We start from the raw sequence: 19187 nt of genomic DNA on the forward strand, positions 1-19187 counted from the left end.
AGAAAGACAGAAATGAGAGAAAAATAGCTCTTGTTCTGTCAAAAGAAAGCCAGACACTTAAAGGGCTGGGGGAGGGACACACTCTCCCTTTCCTCCCCTTCTTGTCCAGGTCCCTAGCAGTAGCTTCTGAATTTTAGATTTGCATAATTGCTAACTTGGAAAAGCATACAGAAACAAAGCTGTTCTCTAATGTATGCTCTGCATGCTTGAAGACTGAAAGCATGTTTTGGCAAGGTCCTTACTAGCCAAAACTGGTACCTCCTTTGAGGCATTACTGCTTTTTGATTTTTCAGACAGCCTGTGAGAGGATGCTGTCCATGGTGCTGGAAAACTTTTTTGGCTTACAGATAATTTTAACAAGTGAACATTAATGCTACAAGCTGATGCTCCCTTATCTGGCACTTTCTCATCCAGTGACATCCCTTGTTTGGCAGGACAGTGGGCGTTACTGGACCAGAGAGCACCCAAGGAGCCACAGCCAAGGGAACCTGGCAGCCTCATGCCTGGGAGCCGGCTGGTGTGCAGAGCCTCACTGCAGCCCCAGCTATGAGGACCTCAGCTTCAGGAACCCCTGCCTGGGGTGGGGAATCCCCAGAAGCCCTGCAGCTGGGAGCCAGATGGTTCTCAGAGCCCCACTAGCAGCCCCACCTGCGGGGACCCCAACCACAAGAACGCTGTTGGGGGAGGGGGAATCCCAGCAGCTCTGCAGCTGGGAGTTGGCTGGAGCACAGAGTCCCATGGGCAGCCGCACAATTGCAGGGACCCCTGCTGCATGGGGGGAGCCAGGCAGCCCTGTGGTGGAACCCTGTAAGAGTGTCCCCACTCTAGACAGCCACCCTGACCTCCCCTGTCCAACAAATCCGAGGGTGCCAGACGAGGGAGGTACAACCTGTAATAAAAGGATCCAGGGTGACACCCCTGGAAACTCAAGATCTTTATCCAGAGAAGAGCTATAAGTTTTCCCTGTCTGCACTGTCAGTGAGCCTTAAATCTTTTCTGGAGGAACCACCTCTAGGGTTTGTGGGTTGTTCAGATCACATGCCCATGTCAGTGGTTAGCCTTTCTGTTGCCATTGGAAGAGTGCCAATAAGGGCTGAGCATTTTGATGTAGATGTCTGTCGACTAGGAACTACAGTGTGACTAGCTTTTCATTTCATGCAGATTCTTGAACAGCCATTAGAGTCCCTATTCACTTGTGTCAGATAGGCAAAAATAATGGGGGCAAAAACCTTTCTATCCCACTGCTCTTCCTCTAGGACATCCAGTCACTGTTTGATTGTGAGATGAATTTTTACAGACCTTGTAAGTAACATATTGTTTTAAATAGTCCTTTCCCCCTTACAGCTTACAATCACTATCTTATCAATATCTATTCTGGTCAGCTTGTCTTGCTTTAAAGCAACATAAGATTATCACGCTTATCAGTTCTGACTAGAATGAGCATGAAATCTATGTAAATCTGGTTCATCCCTTGATTGTTATTACAGATGAAAAGTGCTCTAAGATATGTAATTGCTATATCACATGCTAATCAGATAATGCTACTGACTTCATAATAGCACTGTCATTTGTAATTTAACCTTCTTTTCCTAGACATAGAACAATAAAACTTAAAACAGGGATGTATAAAGAGATTTTAGATCAGTTGTTTGGGTCCAAAACAAAACATTTTGTTCTCCAATATATTGGCATTTGTTCTTGTCTTATTCTGTATATAACATTTAAAGATACCACCAGTATAACACACTGTTTGCTTTTTATCCATTCTGGTACAAAAAAAGCAGGCCAGCTATAAATCATTTCAAAATGCCATTCAAGATGGCATTTAACTATTCAGCTTTCTTAGTTACTCTTCAGTGGAATCACATTGCCAAAATCTTGAGTTATAAGTAAACCATAGATCAAACAGCTGGTAAACTATTTGCCATTCCATGTTGAGACAGAATGTATTTGGATGGGAAATCACACAGGAAACCCAGACAGTCATGGGAAGTGTTGTGTCAATCCATTACAAACAAGAACTTAGAGCATAATACAAATCTGTTTTATGAGATTTGATGAGTATAAACGGACTACTGGATAAAAGAGGGCAGTTAGTCAACTATTGTATCTGGATATCGCACCACTGAAGTAAGTGTAGCTACTGTGGCTTACACTAGCTGAGAAACTCTTCCAGTATCCCTGACATCATTTCATGTGTGACCTCAGAAAAATGTAAATCAAGGCATCCAAAGGTGAGAGGCTAACACTCCCACTACCTCAATTTCTATTACAAATACAATTCTTAGAAATCATGGCAACCAACTGTAAGAGCAGTTTCTTGATTGCACTCCATCAGCTATTCCCCATTTAAATATTTTGCTCTGCTCCTTTCACTTCACTTTGGTATTCTGTGCACATATCCGTCTGCCCTTTCCAAGGCTGACACAAAATAATGGATTCTCTATAGATAATAGGAACTTTTTCAATTTTGCTGCCAGTTGTAAGCCTGTTACACTGTATATCCTTCTGTTGATAAACTACAATAATATGATTTATCTCAATGCACCTAAAACATCTCCATAAATTGGATTTGCTTTATCATAAACTGGTTTTTAGTTTGACTTGCAGCACTGTCTCGTATACACACCACTGCTCTCATTTTGATAAGCTGAGGTGTCTTTGAAGAACAAAGCCAAAACATAACAAGAGTTAGATTCATTCATATTTTTATGTGCAACTTTATCTTTAGAAAGTATAATGAGCCCTGTTTCTTCCCGGCACCTTCCTCTACTGGTGAAGTTTCCCTCATCTGCACAGCCTGTGCCCTTGCCCCCATACCCTTTCATCAAGAACGTGGTTGTTTACTAACTAGCATTCATGTTGTGCTAGGTGCATTCTGAACAAGAAGGGACCACCCCTATAAAGACATCTCTGAATAAGGGCAGATGGAGGACAGGGGAAGGGAAACAGCAGCAGATAACTTACATATACAAATCACTGTGGGCAGAACAATACCGGGACTTCAGTGGGTCAGCATAGCTGTCTTGTGAATTAGCTCAGGGAGGCCCTGCTATGTATAAAGGGACATATAGAAGAAAGCACATGTGAGAAACTGAGTAAAATGCAGCAAAGGGTAGTTTCAATATCTTGGTTACATTCTTTACTACTACTTTTATGCATGTCAAACTACTTCAGGGTATGTCAAACTATCTCACACATCAAGATGACTGTGATCTAGCATGACAAAAATCACACATATTTAGACATGCAAATACCTATAGTCACACTGTCTGAAGTAGCTCATGACCATGAGTGCCTACCTCAGAACAGACTGCCAGAAAACATGGTAGAAACACCAGTAACAAATGTGAGACTCACAGACAGTCCCCTTACACTTTCCAGTCTAGCTTGCCACCCAGACAAACTGGACTTCGAGAGGAAAGGTCACTTACAACAAAATTCACACTACTATCAGGTTACTCCCAGTCCCAATAGATCAGTCATTTACCGTATCCTGGCCCTTACACCAAAGTAGCCAATTCTCTAGTAAACTAATTATAGATTTATTAGATAAGAAGAGGATATGAGAGTTATTGAGAGGTTAAATAAGGTTAAATATATGTACAGGCGAGTCACAGTTTGTAAGTCCAGCTGGTGGCAGAAAAGTAAGAAACTTCCAGTTTCCTACAATTTTTTCGAAGTACACAGATTGTCTCCAGGGATCTCCACTTTGCATCTTGTACTCTTTCCTATAAGAGGTAAAACAGTCCAAAGATGAAGGATCTTTCCCCAAATCTATGGCTATGTTTACACCGACCCCAACTGCCAGCAGCAGTATGCAAACGGACAGTCTCAAAAATGCAAATGGTCACTCATTTGCATATTTGCTCCCCAGCAGAGAAAAAAAGCACTGTAAATATGGTTCTGCTGCCCCCCACACACACCTTTGTCAGCAGCCTTTTGTCTGATTTTTTTTAGGCATAAGAGGCTGCTAATAAACGGTGGGGGGGTGGTCACTGGCAGAACCACGTTTACACTGCTTTTGTTTTCTCTGCCAGTGAGCAAATATGCAAATAAGCAGCTATTTGTATTTTCAAGACTGCCTATTTGCATACTGCTGATGGCAGTATGGGTCAGTGTAACCGTAGCCTATATGTATAGCTCCTCTCACAAAGCAAACTGACAGGGTCACTCTCCATATGAGCTTTTCCTGTGATGATGAAGCGTGAGGGATGCATTTAAAGGCTTTGACCTCTGATCACCACATGTTATGACCACTTGTTTTGAAATTAGCACATTTCTGTTTAAGTTCTTCATTTGTATTCTACAAGGCTCCTTTCTTATTTGGTGGGTTGTTTAAATGTGTCACAATACACAATGCAAATATTTGCCATTATATTATAAGGGGATACAGAAAAGTGAAAACAATGTATGTAACACCTCATCCATTATTATGAAGTTGGTATACCAAATACAGCCATACATTTAACAATCGCTTTGCTGTATATGCTACACAAGTGAATTGGCCAAGCTTCCACTTGTTAGCATTCTCTGAGGCCTGGGGCTTTGAAGTGAGCTGGCACCTAGTCTGCCATTGTCACACCTATATATTTACATGGGCTTAAAAAGAACATCTTCTTGCTAAAGAATAATTAAACCCCATTTGAAAATGTTTGTCTAAATAGAAAATTTAGCAAGCCCTTGAGTACATGACCCTACCAGAGGATAAGGAAGTGAGACACAGACCATGCCATATTGACTGAACTGATGGGTTTCTTAACAGCAACAGAAATATTCCCTTCTCTTATATGATGATACCACATCTAAATTATTGCAGCAGAATCTGTATTTCACAAGGCATGCATGCAGTGCACCTCCTAGCTCTATCAGCCTCTGTAGATGCTGTTAAAATTATTTATACGTCGCTTGAAGTGGGCTGAAAGCAAAGAAATAAAGGCCGTATTTTATGAGCACACTCAGTTCTACATTCAGTGGGTTACTTACCACTGGCCTCTGCTGGGAGATATGTGTCATCCTTAAGTGGCATAGCCTGATACACCTCTATGACTTTGGTTTCCCTTTCTGTGTTAGGTGATACTGGCTCATTCCACAACATCATACTTATCTGAAGAAGACTACATTAGCCCCTGCATAATAATCTGCTTTCAGATGAATCACAATGTTATACTTTGAAACATATTTTATGTAGTGGACTTGCATGTTGTTTCAGTAGTGGAAGGGGTTTGGAGCAATCATGTGTACTATATTAACATGTCTGTGCAGGGAGCAACAATGAAGTAACAGTGTGTGTATAAGGAACTTCAGAGCTGCACACTGCCTGAAGGAATGGCTGCTCTGTTAGGGGGGAATTGTACCTATCCAGTCAGTGAGACTACTCGACTCCTTTCAGCAGGTGCATCCTCCATAAAAGGTTTTCCCTGGGGTTATACCTCATAACTACATTTTCATTTAACTAAACAAAACACCATTCACAACTGACTCAATGTCTTTGCTTCCTGCAGAGGCCACCCTCCTGTCTTGTGCTCTCTTCCCAACACAATCTCACTGCCACTTCCACCCCTGCCCAGGACCAATCCCAAGGAAGTCATCCCTTCTCCATCCTCTTAAAGGACCATTTTCCAAAAATGTCCAAAAAGATGGGATTAGATAGCTAGTTTAATTACCAGCACTATGGCTGGGTTCACATGACTGGCTGGGGATGTTTCCAGTAGCATTTCTGGGATATGTTTTTAAAAGATTTATGTTTATGGTGGGTATCAGCGTGGTAGCTCTGAACACAGAATGCACCAGGTATAAGCATGGTGGTACCTTCAGTGTACCTTAACTGTGACCAAGCAAGTCCTCTGCAGGTGGAAATGCAGTTTAGTCTCCATGTCCATTTAGTTCTTGTCTTCTCTAAGACCACCAACGAAGGGCCAAATCAAGCAAGTGTGAGTGATTTTATGATACAAACAGTAAAAGTGAATTTAGATCACTGACTTATTCCGTATGCAGTCCTGGAGCTTTAACATTTCGCCTTTATACAGTAGAAATCGCTTGGTAGGGCAGGACACTCTGTGCAGATCAGGGTGTTTTTTTAAACCCTGACTGTATGCTCGACGTACTAATTCAGTCAAAATAGATGCCTTATTATATTAAAAGAAAGGGTGATAAATCCCCATGTCATATTGCAGCTCAGATCATTACATTCTGTCTACCTACATTTCCCCTGCCATTTCAGCTGGAATATGTATAGTCAAGTGCTTTCCAAAACATTTATGTTGGGTTGCAGGGCACTATTAAGTCGTTGTTATAGTCCACCACGGTTCAGCAGTGAATGAAGCAAGCCAGGTATATCATTTCATTAAAATGGTAAAGTACTTTGAAATCTCGTGGGATGGAAGGCATTATTTTGGGTAAGATTATTATATTAAAGTTTCTCAAACTTTTGTGGAAATAAGATTAGCTGTTAATCTCAGGAGAAAAAAACTATTATTCATGTTTTTCATAGATTTTCACCAGGCTCTGCATTAATGGAAGACTGATTATCTTGTAATAAAAGGTGAGCCTGAGCCCCTTAGTTCAGACCAAGTTCCAAGCCCCCTGAAAGTTTGCAGCTGTTTTGATCAATTTTTTTTTCTATTCCATCTCCAGTTCTCATGGGGATTTCTACTGATTTCCACCAAATAATTAACCTTTTTAAAGCAGTTATGCACATGTCCATGAATCTTCATAAACAGAATGATCTGTCAAATTGGGACGACCAATGTAATGCCCAGGCATTAAATCAAGCTAAAGGGGAAATTGCGGTTGTATTCTAAAATGTGAAGAACAGAGTCTCTAACCCTCTTCTGAAGTCACAAGAAATCAGCTGACAATGAGGACCCTGTCTGATTGGAGTGAAAGGAGTTTAGTTTTATGGTTGTTGGGATACATCTTGTAGTGGTTCTGTTCTCTTTGCACCTCATGCGTTTTCCTTGTGATCTGATGGCAAGAGATGAACAGTCTGTGTTCGTCTATCTTCCAAAAGGAATATTCTCAGCATTTCACCAACTCACCTGGAGGGGACTTTTTATTCTGGGGGACAATAAGTACATCTAAATCAATGTACATCATATGCAAATTCACTACAATGTGAACAATGGGTACATGAATGTGTAAAAATGTCTTGTGTGAAGCATTCTGACCTTTTTCATCATGTGAGAATTAAGGTAGGTCTACACAGCAAAGTTATTTTGCAATAACAGCCATTATTTCAAAATAACTATCTTAGCATCTACACAATGCAACAGCTATTTCAAAATAAATTCAAACTAGTGGCTGACTTATTTCCAAATTGGTAAACCTTATTTCAGAAGGAATAGCACCTAATTCAAAATAGCTATTTCAAAATAGGTGCTGTTAAAACAGGGGCTATGTCTACACTAGCCCTTCCTTTTCAAAAGGGGCATGCAAAAATGTCCGATTAAAAACGTAAATGAGGCACTGCATATTCTGTGCCTCATTTGCATAATGACAGGCACTCACCCTTCTGGAAGTGCTATTTTTGAAAGCCAAAACAGCCATGTAGGCGGGGTTCCTTAGAAAGGAAGCCTCGCTTTCAAAAGCACCCTTTTCCTGAAAAAAAGCTTTGCATTTTGATCAGCCATTTTTGTATGCCCAGTGTAGACGTAGCCAGGGAGTAGAGCTTATTTTGAAATAAGCCATAGTGCATACAATTGCTCTATTTTGAAATGGGCTGTGTGTGTGTAGACAATGTATTTTGAAATAGATAAGTGCTATTTTGAAATGAATTTTTGTGTGTAGCAGCGTTATTTCAGAATAGTTATTCTGGAATAGCTTGTTTCAGAATAAGGGTGCCGTGTAGACAAACCCTGAGCTTGAATTATCAAGTGGGCGGCTCAAGATGTTTTTCTTTGAGCCATCCTTTGTGGGAGGGATTTCTTATTTTATGCACTTAAAATCTTAAATGTTACATATCAATTCAAGCCGTTCTTGCCAAGTCATGTGATTATAGCCCATTTACTTCCCAGACAGAATATGCAAATACCCATGTCATGTCTTTACAATTATATTAAACATTACCGTAATTTTCTCCAGTTCTCTCCCACGCAACCTGGAAAGTGTTATCCCCTAAGTTAATTTCTCTTATCCAGATGACATCAGCCAGGCTAACAAAGTAAAACCATCAAGATGGAAGGACAAGAAATAATTTTGAAAGCTAAAAGGAAAATTGAAATGTACACTTTCTCCAGGAGGAAGACAAAGCAGGTTTTCCAGCTCACTGATCATGCTGAGCATATTTCATATCAATTTCGTTAAAAGTTCTCAAGGCTCATCTTGTGCTCTGACAGACATTTATCTATCAAAAGAATTAAGTTGCAAAGAGGAATACAAGACAGGGATTTAGATTATTAAAAGCCACTCGGTTTTAAGGATTATGTGATAACAGAAAATAAAACACAAACAATTTGATTTTCCAGGGCCATGAATCTTGTGGGATAACTTACCTTTGCAAAGTGTGGGGGAAAGTCTGCCAGATCTGAATGGCAATATTTTATACTGATTCTGCAAATTTGTAAAGGACCACAAAAGGTACATGAAAGTGGAGAGTCAATGCCAAAATTTTAGGCTGATATCTTCAAATGGGAGTTAAGAACTAGCACTGGCTAGAAAACATGGGTTTTTTTTGTTTGTTTTTTAATACACATTTTGACTGTTTATCAAAAACTTTCATTTTTGGTTTTTGGGCAAAAACCTTGCTGACAATCTTTCCATTTTGGGGTGTATAAGGAACCATTTAAGTTTTCTCCTAAATTTAGACAGAAAAAGTTTGAACAGCACTATTCAATTCCCAATGCATTTCAATATGAATCAGGTATCTGATTCCATTAGGCAACCTTGGAAATCTGAGCCCAAAAGCCAACAAAGAGTATTCTGGTCTGATGTGCTTCTGTCATTACTTGCCTTACTGTCATTCACAAGCAGAGACAGAAGTGTGTAAGTCTCCCTAGAGCAGGACCATAATAGAGAGATCTCTTTGGCAAGGTAACCTCTGGATGATTCTGTGATAGAAAGCTTCCTTCTCCTTCACTCACTGCTCTGAGCTGCTTTGGGCTGGGCTGGGCCATGCTGACAGATAGCTGCAGGAGTTCAACTGCCAGCTCGAAGCTGTACACAAGTATGAAGCAGTCATCTACATAAAATAATGCTATTTAGCTGACAGTAAGCATTTAAATATGTGGGAATACAATCAAATAATGACCCACACATTTTATCTTGCCACAGCTCTTTTAAAACCAAAGTAAATTACATGTTAGTAAGTAATTAATAGAACAGCTACATGCTTCTAGGCCTAGGTTTAAAGGATGCTAGTTTTACAGCTCAAATAGTATCTTGATTTCCAAGGAAACAATCCCTCTTTTGTCTGAGCACAATACATATGTGTCAAAGCAGAGTCTGGGTTTGTGACATAGCTCCTTTTCTCTTTTGTTTACTTTTAAAGGTTGAATTTTGCTTCCCTCTCCTCATAAGCTAGAGCACCAAACAGCATAAGCTGAAGCTTCTCTGGGTATATGGAAGAGCCATAGGCTGGGCCTCTCCCACCAGACTTTGATTAGCTCTGTGCCACTCCCCAGGATTCAGCAGCTGCAGCTGCAGCTTTCTCTACAGACAGCAATATTTCCATTAAGTGCTAAAGATAAGCAGTTGCAGATAACACTAATGAAAGGCTCCCTTTTGGGAAGGTATGTGCATCGTTTAACAGGCAATGCTTGTGCAGGTTAAAAGAGGTTTTACCATGTATGGACAGAACATAAAGAACAAGTGTTATACCTGAATGTCCTTTGGATTTATATTGAAAAATATGTGGCATGCTAACCTGAGTGTAAAATCATACTGGCACTCTACAAGCAAGATTGCAAGTTGCAAGCATGGATGGAGAAAGAGGCTGTGCGTTGTCATCCTTATTTTTGTAAGGTTTTTACTATTATTTGTAGGTAAGTGTATGCTGCTTAATGGGTTGATCAATAAAACAAGGTCACCAGATTATCATCAGGGAAGGTCCAAATTGCAGTGTTCAGAAATACACCTGGGTCCAGATTTCCTCAAAGCTCCAGGATGCTTGCCCCTGAAGTTTTAACAAATTAAAATAAAGATGTAAAACTGAAATTCCCCATAGTACTGATGTGTTTGGATATCTGGAGTTGGGTTTTACAGTCTAAATTAGAGAGAAAGCACAAAAATAAGAAAACAGATCATGGGGGTTTAGAGAAGTGGCAGACCACAATAAAAGGTGGGATGGGACACGTCTCTTGGGATATCTGCTCAAAACAACAGTACAGGTCGTAATTCCAGAGCATTGGACATCTTCTGAGGTTATCTCTTCCTTTACTAAAAAGACTGGTATACAGGAAACCAGTTCCTTTCCTCCCACTCTTTTACTTGAAGGTATCTCTCCTCTGAGTATCCAACAGCCAATGGGATTTCCCAATATCATATCCAATATAGACCCATCACTTCTGCAAAGAATCCACAGTTTTGTCATGCATAGAGGGAATGAATGCATGCTGTTTGTGTGTGTGAGAGGTACATATATAAGCAGCACTCACTAGCAGCTGAAATGAATGGGAATGCCAAAATATTTGGGATTGGCCCTCATCCAGTTAAAAAAAGAGATTAACCGAATCCTGTAAATGCTAATGAAATTCAAATCCAGATCAAAAGCTAAATTCTTTCTGTAATGGGATGAGTAATGCAGGCACAATACTCTTGAATTTTGGAAGTTTATGTATGGATTTGAAGGGAATGCAATCTTTGTGATCAGCTCCATCTCCAATGAAAAGATGACAACCTACACAAGAATCAGAGGGGTAGCCATGTTAGTCTGGATCTGTAGAGCAATGAAGGGTCCTGTGGCACCTTATAGACTAACAGAAAAGTTTAGAGCATGAGCTTTCGTGAGTAAACAGATGCTGAAGAAGTGAGTTTACTCACGAAAGCTCATGCTCTAAACTTTTCTGTTAGTCTATAAGGTGCCACAGGACCCTTCGTTGCTCTACACAAGAATGTGATTCAAAGCACTTCCAGTACTTATTTACACAATAATTTCCCTTTTTTTCTTTTCTAATAAAGCCGCAAATGGTTTTAGTTGATTAAATGGGTTCTTTCGACATAATTTCACATATAACTCAATAAAGAGTTTTCTACCTAAAAAATGGTGGGGATTCTAAGGCTCAGTGGAGCAGGGATCCACCAAAAGGTTGAGCATCCCTGGTTATTGCTTCCTCCTGCTCTAGTACTTCACCTATAACCCTCCTCTTTTCAGATTTGCTGAAAGAATTGTCATCTTTCTCCAATGTCTGCTTCCTTTACAAGTCAAGTGGCCCCATTATAAACCTAGCCTACCCTAGCATATACTGAACCAACATCAGTTGTTCTGCGTGTGGCTCACTGTTGAGGTGCTGCACAATTTCAACATAAGCCCCTGTCTTTTACCCAGAAGAGGGATGATGGTCTCTGTGTCCTGGGCAAATCCCAACACAATTTTGCACTTCCCACCTGAATTCCTCTGGCAATGTCAATTGACTTTTTTCATTTTGGCGTAAGTGGCTGTGTATTATTGCTATTAATTAAGAGCTGTTGTAGCTCAGGAGTTAATGGGAGTGATGCCTATGTAGGCCATGATTCTCCAAAGATTTATACATATGCTTAACTTTAAGTATGTGAATAGTTCCTTGGCTTCATTAGAACTTTTTGCATGCATAAAACATATCAGGTAAGTTTTTGCAGGGTGGGGAATCCTTTTGTAAGATTTGTAGAATACTTTCACTTCTTAGATGAGAGGCATTGTTTTCAATGTCTGTCCTATTACAGGTATTGTTAATATCTGAACATTATTCTAATGGATACATTTTTTAATAAATGGCCTCAAAAATAATAAAAGATCTGCTTGGACCAAAAAGACAATTAAAGTTCTGCTGGACCCAGTGTAGATACCTCCTTGCTGAAGCAGTTGAAGAGTGGAGCTAAATATCCATCAGGGATCTAGCCTGCAGCAAAGTGAATCTTTTGGCAAACCAGTGAGTGCAGCTGCCCCTAATCAAAGCTGTCTGACTGCACCACCTGATTACCTAAAAGAGTCAGCAGGCCGATATTTAAGTTCAGTAGCAGCAGCGGAACAGTGGCTGCATCATTTATTTTTAGCCTGTAGCTATTCTTGGTCCTATCCCTGCCTCTAGACTTACCCCATTTTGTTCCTAATCTCTGACTCCCAGCTCAGACCTTTGGCTCTGCTTTCCGATTGTGACTCTGATTAAGTTTTGCTGAGTCCCAGTGCTGACCCTTGGCTTTGCTTCTGTACCCATTCTGTCTGCATTTGTCTGTACCTGGCAGGCCAGACTCTTGCTCCGTTACTGTGCTACAGCACTCAAAGCTCATTTGCTAACAAGGCCATAAGTCGTATTATGCTCTTATTGAGCTCCAAGCTAGCAGCACATGGATCAAGTTTCTCTGATTTTTTTTTCTTCACATGAAAGGCACAAATTGTACAAAAAGCAGCAAGCCTTTATTTTTTTAAAGAACGCATCAAGTCTTCATGGTTTCCTAGACATTCCGATATATAAAGTATATAGCCTGTATATAAATTAATGAAGTGCTGTTAGACTGAAACAACAGTTTTGAAAGATATAAACATTCCCATTAATCCTGAGTGCTATTAACTCTGAAGCCTAAGAGTGATATCATAAAAGCAACATTTTCAAATCGATGCAGGTGTGTAACTGCAACACATTGTTTTTACAACTGGCCACATAAACAAAAGTAAAAAAATAGAAATTGTCCTAAAAAAATCACAGAATCCTTTTCCCCACTGAGTATTGCTGAATCCAATAGGAACTTTGCTAGCTGAAAGGTTATGGCCTGATGTCTCAGAAGTGTTGAGTACCCCTTCCTATTATTGACTTCAAGCGGTATCAATCTTTCATTATTTGGCCAGCCATTGATGTGTGGCATAATTGGAGTGGGAGAGGGTGTAATGTAAGTGGACAGGTTGGGAAGCAACAGTGGGGAAGTATCTGCTGTGTCCTTTGGGGGAAAGGTCCAAAAAGGAAGAGTTTAGTTTCACATTCCATCAGCAGTGATTAGAGAACACTGAATGCTCCATTATCTGACCTGCTTGATGCAATCACCCCATGAGGAACTATCATAGAAAGAGAGCTCAGGGCAAAACCTCTCAAATAAAGATCACACTAACCTGTTCTGCTCAGTAACCCAAGCCTGATTAATTGCCAGACTGGTCCAGGAGATGTCTCTATTTTCCTGAATCCAGTCTGAGTAACTTCTTGGGCTTGCAAGAGTCAGCCTGCTATCTCTATAACAATCTATGAGATAATGTTACCACTCGATAGCTACGTCTACACGTGAACGTTACATCGAAATAGGCTATTTCGATGAATAACGTCTACACGTCCTCCAGGGCTGGCAATGTCGACGTTCAACGTCAACGTTGCGCAGCACCACATCGAAATAGGCGCTGCGAGGGAACGTCTACGAGCCAAAGTAGCACACATCGAAATAAGGGCGTGAGGAACAGCTGCAGACAGGGTCACAGGGTGGACTAGCGCTTCCGGGGCAACAGCTAGCCGCTCCCTTAAAGGGCCCCTCCCAGACACACTCAGCCTGCACAGCACACGCTCTGCAGAGCCACAGGCACGCACACCTCGAGCGACGCAGGCATGGACCCCCAGCAGCAGCAGCAGCAGCAGCCAGAGGTCCACACAGCCGCCCCTGCAGGAGCAGTGCTCACCCTGCTCGATGCCATGCAGGACGCAGCTGAGCACCTCCTTGCCACAGAGGAGGAGCTGCCCGCAGGGGAGGTGGACTCAACCCCCAACCCTGCAGCACCCCGTCACCCCCCCCGTCGCACACACCACCGGCTGTGGAGCTACCCCACCAGCACCGACTGGTGGGAGCAGCTGGTGCTCGGACAGTGGGACGACGACAGCTAGCTCCAGAACTTTCGCATGAGCCGGCAGACATTTCTGGAGCTATGCCAGTGGCTCACCCCCGCACTGAGGCACCAGGACACCACCATGCGGCGTGCCCTCAGCGTCGAGAAACAGTCGGCATCACTGTCTGGAAGCTGGCCACTCCAGACAGCTACCGATCCATGGGCCAGCAGTTTGGCGTCGGCAAGGCCACCGTCGGGGCTGTCCTCATGGAGGTAAGAGGGCCCATGGGGGGAGGAGGGGAGGCAGCCCTGGCAGGGGAGGGGAGGGGAGGGGGGCCCTGGCAGGGGAGGGCCACACACACCCTGCACACCCCTCATTGGTGCTCTCCCATGTGCTTCCCCTGCAGGTTGTCCGCGCCATCAACGCCCTGCTCCTCCACAGGCTCGTGAGGCTTGGGGACCCAGATGCCGCCATCGCGGGCTTTGCCACCCCGGGCTTCCCCAATTGCTTTGGGGCTCTGGATGGGACTCACATCCCCATCCGCGCCCCGGAACACAGTGGAGGATGCTACATATACCGGAAGGGCTACCACTCAGTGGTCCTCCAGGCCTTGGTGGACAGCCGGGGCCGTTTCCTGGACATTTATGTGGGCTGGCCTGGCAGCACCCACGACGCCCGGGTATTCCGGAACTTGGGCCTGTGCCGCCAGCTGGAGGCGGGAGATCCCTCTGGGGGACACCACATGCCCCTCTGCGTCATCGCAGATGTGGCATACCCCCTCTGGCCCTGGCTCATGCACCCGTACATGGGCCATCTGTCTACCAGCCAGGAGTGCTTCAACCAGCACCTGAACCATGCGCACCAGGTGGTGGAGCTCACATTTGGCCGCCTCAAGGGGCGCTGGAGGTGTCTCCTCACCCGCCTTGATGCGGGCCCCACCAACATCCCCCAGATTGTGGGTGCGTGCAGCGCCCTACACAACCTCGTGGAGAGCAAGGGGGAGGCCTTCTTTCAGGGCTGGGCTGTGGAGGCCAGCAGGGCCGATGTGCAGCCACCCGCTGCCCCCAGTCGCCAGGTGGACCCCAAAGGGACCCGGCTCCAGGAGGCCCTGCGGGCCCAGTTCGATGAGGCCGCGGGGTGAACGCTGGCAGGCCCCCCACTGCACCCCCCCATCCTCCACAACACTCCCTGCACCTACGCCCACACCACAGAGCACCCCAGAGCACACCCCCCGACTTTTCTTGTAAAAATAAAAGCAGACAGTTGTTTGTCAACGCAAACATTTTCTTTACTGCAACTCTTATTAATTATTATTATTATTATTATTATTATTATTCTGAACAAGACAAACTATGTACAGGGGAAATCAAAGTGATAAATATATATACATTATAAAAACCGGGATAACATGAAAGGGGAAGACAAGGAAGGGGAGAACTATTTACATGGGGGGTAAGGATCAGCATAGTAATGGGTCACAAATACAAACTATTTACAAGAAAAGAACAATAAACTGGGGGGAATATATACAAAGGGGGGGCACGTCCTGGGCCCCACGCCCCTACAGTCCAGCGCTGGGGGTGGGCGGCTGGGATCCCCGCCTCGGCCGCAGCCCTGGCCGGGGCTGGGCGGACCGGGAGATACGGCCAGCGAGTGTCAGCTGGCCCCAGGTCCCCCTCGGCGGAATGGCCCTCGGTGGCGGGTAGCGGTGCGATGGCGGACAGCGCAGCGGCTAGAGCACCAGGTGGAGCAGCGGGTGGAGCCGGCAGGGTGGGTGCTGCAGCGGCCGGCACGGCCTGGGGGGCCAGGGAGTCCACGATGCGGTTGAGGGTCTGCATGTAGGCCCCCCATGCCTCCTGGCGCCAGGCCAGCGTCCGCTCCTGCAGGTGGAGGCGGTGTTCCTCCACCTGCAGCCGCTGCTCGGCGACATCCAGCTGCCGACGGTGCAGGGCCAGCAGCTGGGTGTCCGTCGCCGGCGGCTGGTGGTGCTGCGTCCGCCGTCTTCCCCGCCGTGGGGCCGGTTGGTGCTCCGCCAAGGGGCTGGCCTGGAGTGATGGCCCCGGAGGGCTTTCCAGGACCACTGACCCCTCACCGGCGCTCTCCAGTCCTTCCAATGGTGCAGCTGCGGAACACAGGAGAGGGGGAAGAAGAGTGGAGACAGCCATTAGTGTGGGCCCCGAGCTGTGGCCCTTGTCCCCCAACCCCTCTGCTGCAGGTTTCCCATCCCCGTCCCTGGGAGATGCTGCTGTGATGGGGTTCAGGGGTCCCCCTGCACTGCACCCCGTCCGCTGGCAGGAGTGACTCTCACTCACTCAGCCGGTACGACAGGAGGTTTATTAGGCAACAGATGCCCAGTTTCTCACAGAAGCGACAGTACAGCAGTCAGAGACAGTCCTTCCAATCCGTCCTGGGGAGAAGACCCCGAGGGGTGCCCCTCTGGGGTGTAGCTTTCCCCCTCCTCAGGCTGGCTGCCTTCTAGTTCTCCCTTCCCCTAGCCTTTAACTGCCGCCCCCAATTCAAACCCAGCTCGGCTCCTCCCTCGTCTTTGTTCAGGGCAGAGGTGTTACCTGCCAGTTGTAGCCCCAGGATCATCCTTAGCCACTGGGAGCTATTCAGCTTGCTTCTCATATCTAGCTTGAGTCTCGCATTTGCACTCCCCCCACTCCATCACATGCTGCTGCTGCTGCTGCTGCTGCTGCTGCTGCTGCTGCTGCTGCTGCTGGGTGTCCCACCCCCTCCCCCCGGGGGACCCTAGAGGTTCTGCTCCCCCCAGCCCTGGGGATGGGGCATGGCACTGTCGTGCTGGCGGGGGGGGGCAGGGGCTGATGCACTCTTCTGAGGGACATGCCACTGCTGTCCTTGGGGCCATGGCCATCTGGGCATGTGGAGGGCCCTGGCCATATCTATTACCCCCGCCCCTCAACCCCGGGGGTGTGCACCGGGGGGCGTACATACCTGATGGTCCACTCCCACGGTCAGGGGACACCCGGGGGGCGGACGCCTGGCTGGAGCACCAGGACGGCAGCATTATCTGGAGGCCGGTGTCGCTGGAGGAGGAGTCCCTCTCCTCCTCCTCCAGTGCCCCGGGGGTGGGCTCCTGGGGGGGCCCCCAGGGTGTGGGGCTTGCCTCCGGGATGGACTCCGCCTCCAGGGCCTGCTGGGGCTCCTCGGCTGAGGTATGAAGAGTGGCCGGAAGGGAGGAGGTGTGCCGGGGGCCCAGGATGGCCCTGAGCTCCCTCTAAAAGGGGCAAGTCATGGGGGTGGCCCCAGATCGGCTGGCCGCATCCCGGGCCCGGGCGTAACCCTGCCGCAGCTCCTTCACTTTACTGCGTACATGATCTGGAGTACGGGCAGGGTGACCCCGGGCAGCCAGGCCCTCGGGCAGCTGAGCGAATGCATCCGCATTCCGCCTCTTGCTCCCCATTACCTGGAGCACCTCCTCCTTGCTCCAGAGCCCCAGCAGGTCCCGAAGCTCGGCCTCCGTCCAGGAGGGGCCCTGCTGCCACTTCTCCGCCTGGCTGCTGGGCTGTGAGCCCTGGCTCCCCTTGGGGGGGGTCCACTGGGGGGGCTGGGGGGCAGCCATCGCAGCGCTGGGGGTTTTTTCTGGCTGCAGAAGAGCGTGCAGGCTGGCCGCGTGTTACTGCTGCTGCCTGCACGCTCTCTCAGCTTCCTGCACAGGAAGGCAGGGGGCAGGGAGCTTTAAGGGGCTGGTCCATGCGGCCACCATTGAGCTCAGGGGCTGGAGAGAGCGTCTCTCAACCCCTCAGCTGATGGCCGCCATGGAGGACCCCGCAATTTCGATGTTGCGGGACGCGCAATGACTACACGTTCCCTACTTCGACGCTGAACGTCGAAGTAGGGCGCCATTCGCATCCTCTCATGGGGTTAGCGACTTCGACGTCTCGCCGCCTAACGTCGATGTTAACTTCGAAATAGCACCCAACACGTGTAGCCGTGACGGGCGCTATTTCGAAGTTGGCGCCGCTACTTCGAAGTAGCGTGCACGTGTAGACACAGCTAATATCTGTTATGAGATTTGGACCTCCTGCAGTCCCCTAAGAACAATCAGGGTAGGTCTACCCAGCAAAGTTATTTCAAAATAATAGCTACTATTTCAAAATAACTATCCTAGCATATACACAACACAACCACTATTTCAAATAATTTTGAAATAGCAATTGCCTTATTTTGAATTAGGTAAATTTGATTCTACAATGAATAGGTATTGTAAAATAGGTGCTGTTTAGACAGGGAATACTGCCTATTTTGAAATAAGCCATAGCGCATCTAGTGGCTCTATTTCAAAATAGGTTCTATACGTGTAGGTGCTGTATTTCGAAATAGGTAAGTGCTATTTTGAAATGCATTTTTGTGTGTAGCAGCATTATTTTAAAATAACTAATTCCAGAATAGCTTATTTTGGAATAAGGCTCCTGTGTAGACATACCCTCAGAGTCCAGAGAGAGGGATGCAATTCCGTAACCTCTCTGTTGTCCAATCTCAGCTTTGAACATTCACTTGATTACCTTGCTCACTTTCATTCATCCGCATGCTTTCTGGAACCCTGTGATTCCTGTGCTGGTGTGCAGCAGTGCAGAGAGTAGGCAATATAAAAAAGATTAAATCTTAAATCATAACTATTCAGTTTTGAACAATTTGCCAGTAGAAATAACTATTTACTGTTTTCATAAATAATTTGCCATATGATCTATTAGAATCCTGTTTTGTTTTGTTTTTAAAAGAATTTTCTCCAACAAGATACAAATACACTTGAAATGGGGTCAGTAATTGCCAAGAGTCTCATATATGTTGCATTTTACATTCTGGTACCTCAGAATTTAGAAATGAATGAGTTGGTTACTGCTGCTCTATATTCTCAGTGTAAACCAGGAAAATATGTTTATGTTAAAAACAGAAATGCCTGTTACAGTACATGGGGGTGGCTTTCACTGTTGCAGTGAGATTATAAAAACATTTTGAAGCAAGAAAAGAAATACTATGTCTCAGAGGTGAATTCTTTGGAGCTGAGAAATTCTGTCTTTGTGCTACACTGTGAAAGGAAAATAAAACTACCTTCTCCTTGTTAGAGGGAAAAGTGACCCATCTTAGATAGACTGTCACCTTATCAACTTTTCTCTCACATGCTTACCATTCCTTGAATGGAGATTTTCTCTGATTGAAGTCTCTCAGGCCCCAAGTTTAAGAGCAACTTCATGCAAATTTAAAACCCATTTGAGTCTTTTCTTGCTATTAATA

Source organism: Carettochelys insculpta, chromosome 7 (assembly GCF_033958435.1).
Source record: "Carettochelys insculpta isolate YL-2023 chromosome 7, ASM3395843v1, whole genome shotgun sequence".
Taxonomy (NCBI): domain Eukaryota; kingdom Metazoa; phylum Chordata; order Testudines; family Carettochelyidae; genus Carettochelys; species Carettochelys insculpta.